The following is a 6,197-nucleotide window of genomic DNA, read 5'->3' as shown; positions in this document are numbered from 1 at the left end:
TGCAAAATAACTATAATTGAGCGATTGAGAGAAAGAGAAGAGTGAATTAGTGTGGATTAAAATGGAAATGGAGAGGGGTTTATATAGGGGTGGGGGATGGATTAAAGTGTTAAAAAAAAAGTTTGGGGGGTTGGGAGGGCCAAAATGTGGGTTTGGGACCGTTTGGCAACGGCTATTTTTGCAAATGGACCGTTGGCCAACGGTCTAACAAAGCAGCCCAACGGCTATATTTTATCCGGTTCCAAAAAAATTGAAACCGGACCAATATTTAATAAACGGTTAATCGGTTCAACTGGTCCGGTTACCGGTTTGAACCGGTTAACCCGAACCGGTTGACGGGTTTAGTTGCGGCCTTTAATTATCCATTGATGGACCACGTTACAAATGTTGCCACGTTTCAAATGTTGCCAATTATGCACCAAACTCTTTGTACTTCTACTTTAAGTAATTAATATTATGTGTTATCATCTTCCTAACAACAAAAAATAAAAGAGTGAGAAGAAGCAAAATGTGCGAAGACTCAAATGATTTTATCGCTTCCAATCTTCAAAAAGATTTTAGGTAGTTTGGTCAGTTTGTGTTATCATATTGATCTGCAAACTCGTCGATACAAAGTCAAAGATCATGAGTAACGTATATGAAGATTAATGGGAATGATAGAAAGGAGAGTTGGACTAAAGCTGAGTGCTGGACTGTGACAAAGATGAAATTATAAGCTGGGGAAAAGGGAGAATGACGTATATATACATATGAATAGGGTATATTTACAAAATATGACGATACTTTTCAGTTTACAAAATATAACAATAGATTTCTTACAAAACATATACAAAAATTTTTCACTCAGGGCTTGAAAAATTCGCTCAAATATATGTGTATGAAAACTGTATGAAATGTGTATATTTCGCTCATTGCTTAAAAATTTCGCTCAAAATTTTGTGTATGAAAACTGTATGAATTATGTATGTCACTCCATGCTTAGAATTTCGCTCACATTTTTCGTGTATGAAAAATTGTATAAAATCAGTATGAAATGTGTATATCTCGCTTAAGACTTAGAATTTCGGTCAAAATGTCTTGTATAAAAACTCTATAAAATTGGTATGATATATGTATATAATTGTATATACATGATGTATAAAGTTCATATTAGGTTTTAGAAAATTTAGTACAACTAAAACAAACAATATTATATACAACTTTTATACAAATTTAATACAACGACAACAACATACAAAATTTAATAAACAAATTTCATATAAACTCAACATACAATTATCATACAACTTTAATGCAATTTTGAATCTCACTTCAAAATTTGAAGAGAAACCAAATTTCATCAAATCCACAATCAGATCCGCTAATTTTCCTAATTCTTCCTCGATTTGAATCTGCATAGTGGATAATATAAACCATACAACGATACATAACTACTACTAGTGAAATCTTAACCGAACAACCACGTTATAGGAATGCATCGCCATGGTTGATAAATCTACCCAACGGGGAACCTAAGAAGAAAAGAGAACATAATGTTTTGAGTAGTCACAAAATGATGATTTGATTTAATGATTCAGAATAATTTCCACAAAGTTATTTGAGATAACAAAAGTTTCAGATTCGTGAAATTTCCCGATCTGATAGTTGAATTTTTGGGTAGTTTGGTTGTCCGCCGATGAACGCCGTCATTTGTCATTCTTTGCTCCGTTTTCCACAATAAAACTGCCCTTTTTCCTCTGTTTCTACACCACATCTCCATCTCCATAACCACCGTGAAACACAATAGATCTGAAGCAGAGGTTGAGTAAAATGGAGAGAAGGGGAAGAGAGGGTGGGCGGTTGGGTAAAGAGAAAGGGAAGGGTGGGCGGCTGGGAAAAGGGAAGGGGAAGAGTGGGCTTTTAACTTTTCCAGATCTTGTAGGATTTGTAATTAAATTGTTATATTTTATAAATAAGGAAAAGTATCCTTATGTTTTGTAATATAATGTCTTAAGTGGTATTATTAGGTCATTTTCCCTAGGGAAAATGATAGTTTTAGGCCTTGAGTTTTTGCCGAAATCTGATTTAGTAGACTAAGCATATTTAACCTTTAATTAAACAAAATGTGTTATTTCAGATATCTTTTTGTATTTTAATATTTTAGAATCCTTTAGGAAGCGTCAAACTAATATTACAAAAACAAAGAAGTAAGAGCAAAAAAAAAAAAGTTTAAAATAAATCTACAAATTTAATTTTTAACGTCAATTTGGGCTCGTGCTAAATGACACTAGTTACTATATATAATAAGGGACAATGCAAATATTTTATAGGAGTCCGGAACCTAAATGACCCAAAATACCTCAAGAAAAAAAGTGATACCAAAATATCGTTAACACAGAAAATTTAATTATATAAAAGTGACTTAACGTCCGACGTTAAAAATGTCACCCGAGTTTTTGATTTTTTGATTTTTTTTATTTTGACAAATTAGATAACGCACAATTTTTATGCGCTTTGCAAAACCAATCCCCCATTCTTGCCCCTTTCCTTGCACTCTCCATTTAGTTTTGCATGGATTATGTGTCAACAGAAAGTTGCTCCATCCCCCCATAGTAAGTTTTTATTTTATTTTTGGTATTAGTACCTTCTTGCTTGCACCCATATCGATATTATCACTGCAAAAGAGTCTCGGGAACCAATGTATAATCTTTTGGATTTTAATTGATTAGATTCTCTTCACATCTGAATACTCCGTTATCACATGCACTTGTCGCCCAGAGTAACCTACAAATTTACAGCTCCCTCTTGTCATGTTAAACAGTTCAGCAGTTGTAGGGTTGATACTTTTTTCTTCTATTTTTTATTCTTTTGTTTGAAATTTTGACGTTGCTTTGACCATGAACAGTATCTATAGTACGAGTAGGTGACGGCGTAGGGCAGAAAATACTATTTTTGAACCATTAAAAAGTTTGTCAAAGTCCTTGAGCCAAAAGCAGTAAAAGAAGTATTACTACTAAATGATACTCGTATTTTGGAATATAACCTTTATTAATAATCAAAAGTAAATTAGCTAAGAAATAAGTTTATGTACCAATAAAATAAATAAGGAATATGTAGTGTTTCAAAAATGAATTATTATTAAAATAAAAAAGAGATATAAAAAGGGTGTGTGGTCTTGTTTTAGGTAGAAACATTTTCACCTGCTTAAAAGCCTTTAGCCCTCTCTCTATCTCTTTTTCATGAGTCGGTGCCGTTTTGCACCCCTAACATATCGCTTCTTTTGCAATTTGCACCCTGTTCTACTTTTTTTAACGATTTGCACCTTAATCTATTTATTTTTTTGCAAAATGATAAAACCACTCTTTTTTATTGTTGTCCATGAGGGCAAAACTGGAATACAATTAATAAAGAGAAAATAACACAAGATTAAAAAAGAGCTCAGTAAAAGAAAATGATGGTATTCCAAATGAACCAGATGAATAATGTTAAAATTCCAAATGACAACTCAAATTCCCACTTCCCTATGGTCAGCTTTTGGCATTCCAAATGAACCAAATGAATAATGCCAACTCTCAACAAAAAGGGCAATTCTTGGCCCAAAATATTGTTAAACCACCAGAATTCTTGAATCAGAATGCAGAAACGGAGACGATAAATCCAATGACTGAGATTTCATAATTTCAATCCCTTTGCATTTGCTCTGGCTTGCGGCGACACGTGCAAAGAAGTTTCCATCTTCCAAAATGACGACATTCCAAGCGGCTGTAAATTGCCGTCATCGTCTCCAACTGACGCGTATACTTCAAAGAATGCAATTCAGAGCATTCTAACTTACGCGTCTGCAGGGGGAGTTTTGTCTAACGCAATAGACTGGGGCACAGAGCAAATGAACAAAAACGTGAAGGCACACGATGACATTACGGTGAGGAAGTTCGTAGATGATTGGCAGATGGTGTTTTCCGTTGGGGAATTTCGACTGAGCTATCTTGTGACAGTGGGGAGCTCGCCGAGGTTTCCAATGTAATACAATGATTTCAAGTGGGGCAGACACATTGCCGTTCGAAGCAGGCAAGCACAGAAATTGGACAGAAAGATATCAATATTTTCGGGGAGCGAACAAGGAGGAAGCGTGGATTTGGGGCTAGGTGTTATCGCCGGAAACAATGGAAGGCATGGAGTTGGATGCAGAGTTCATCCACTATGTTACTGGCTATTGAATATTGCTGTAATTTGGATGGGCTAATTAAATTGTGATCTTGACTTTGTATTAAAGGATGAATGAAGCATATTATTTGCTTTGTTTTTCTAGTGATTAAGTTAATTTCTTGATATGGATTTGATAATGAAAACTTTGAAATTAATTTAATGTTGAATAGAGAGTGCACCCTTTTCATTTTCGTTTTGCACACAGTTTGGATAGGTTAGTATTACTAATTGCTACAAAAATGTTATTCACGAGCTCCTTTTTAATATGTGTTATTTTCTCTTTATTAATTGTATTCCAGTTTTGTCCTCATTGACAACTATAAAATGGAGTGGTTTCATCATTTTGCAAAAAGATAAATAGATTAGGGTGCGAATCATTAAAAAAAATAAGATAGGATGCAAGTTGTAAAAGAAGACATATGTTAGGGGTGCAAAATGCCATGGACTCCTTTTTCATCATCATCTCCTTTTCTTCTTCATTGATTCGTCGTCTTTTTGTCATGCCATTTTTTTTTTTTCACATATCTCAAGCACACCGACACTCCTCACAATTCATAGATTACCAACCTACCCCTCTCTTACGTCCTTTCATCCTAGCCATGGCAGACCCCTATTCGTCCTTGAGCCGCGCAAAATATCTGAGAGGACGTTCAACAGTAGATATAAATCGATGGACGTAGCTTGTATCCAACACAGCTCAAGGGGCTCTAAGTTACCTTTACAGCAAAATATTAAAATTCCTAAATATAGTTTATATTTTTTTAACGTAAATAGTATACTCATATATACCATACGTGTCCCATTTAGTTGTAAAATCTACTATAATAATTATTCCCGTTGGGTTTTAGAAAACTAAGAGAAAATTACTTGTCCACTATGGACTTTGCGCACCTCTTAAGCCATAATAAATGAATTACATGATTTATTACATTACCCATATTAATTGATGTATAGTTGTATTGAAATTGAAAAATGATTTAAAATGAATAATTAATATCATGATAAAATAGAAAAATAAAATTATCTTATTTTGATATGCTAAAAGTGATAAATAAAATTCTTTTTTTTATTAAATACTAGACAATTAAAGGTGAATGGAGGGATTATGTAATAATACTGCTAAAATATGCAGTATTATTAAAACTCCTACAATTATGATTTTGTTTCCTAAAATAAAATAGTGAATGTCGCCCGTTGAAAAGTCGGGAAGGTTCGAAGATGGATAGTTGATGTTCACTTGCTATTGTCCGCTTATAGACTTTCTACTCTTTAAGAAATAATAATAATAAATGAAATGTATATTTTATAATATTTGTATTAATTATTATATAATCATATTAAATTTGAAAAATAATTTGAAATGAGTGATTAATAACTAGGGCAAAATAGTAAAATAAATTATTTTTCTCTTGATACGTGAAAATTGACAAATAAAAGTGAAATTTATTTCTTAAAGAGTGAATTCTCATTGATTAATGTCACCTATAGGTTATCAAAATGCCAGGAACTTGTGAGAAATTACACGTTCGTCCTCTTTAAACTTTTGTCGCTAATATTGTTAATTTGGCAACTCTCATCATTGTTGTTTATCTATTCATACCAAAGAAATCTCATTAGTTCTGTCCATAATTGCATATATTCTTTTGGTGCATATCCTATCTTAAGTCTTATATGAGATCACGTTTTATGAATTAACTGTTTTTTTTTTTTTTTTTTTTTTTTGCCTCCCATCCTTTTTTCTCTATCTTGGGTATGGCATCGTAGAGCAAAAGGGGAAACACCAAATGAGAACAGAACCTTGCACGTCACAAGGGTATTCACGACTGAAGAATTTCTCAGTAAGGCCTGTTTTATTGTACATAGTCTACTTCTTACTTGGTCTAAAACACCGATACAAATTAATTATGACGGGCCCGTTGAATTGTGAAGTGATATTGTTTACATAAAAGTAGTAGGGAAAATTTCCTACGCATGTAATATTATAGTGTTATTTACATATATTACCTTTAAAA

The sequence above is a fragment of the Lycium ferocissimum genome, chromosome 6 (assembly GCF_029784015.1).
Source record: "Lycium ferocissimum isolate CSIRO_LF1 chromosome 6, AGI_CSIRO_Lferr_CH_V1, whole genome shotgun sequence".
Taxonomy (NCBI): Eukaryota; Viridiplantae; Streptophyta; class Magnoliopsida; order Solanales; family Solanaceae; genus Lycium; species Lycium ferocissimum.
The sequence above is the reverse complement of the archived record's forward strand: the minus strand, read 5'-3'. Positions refer to the sequence as shown.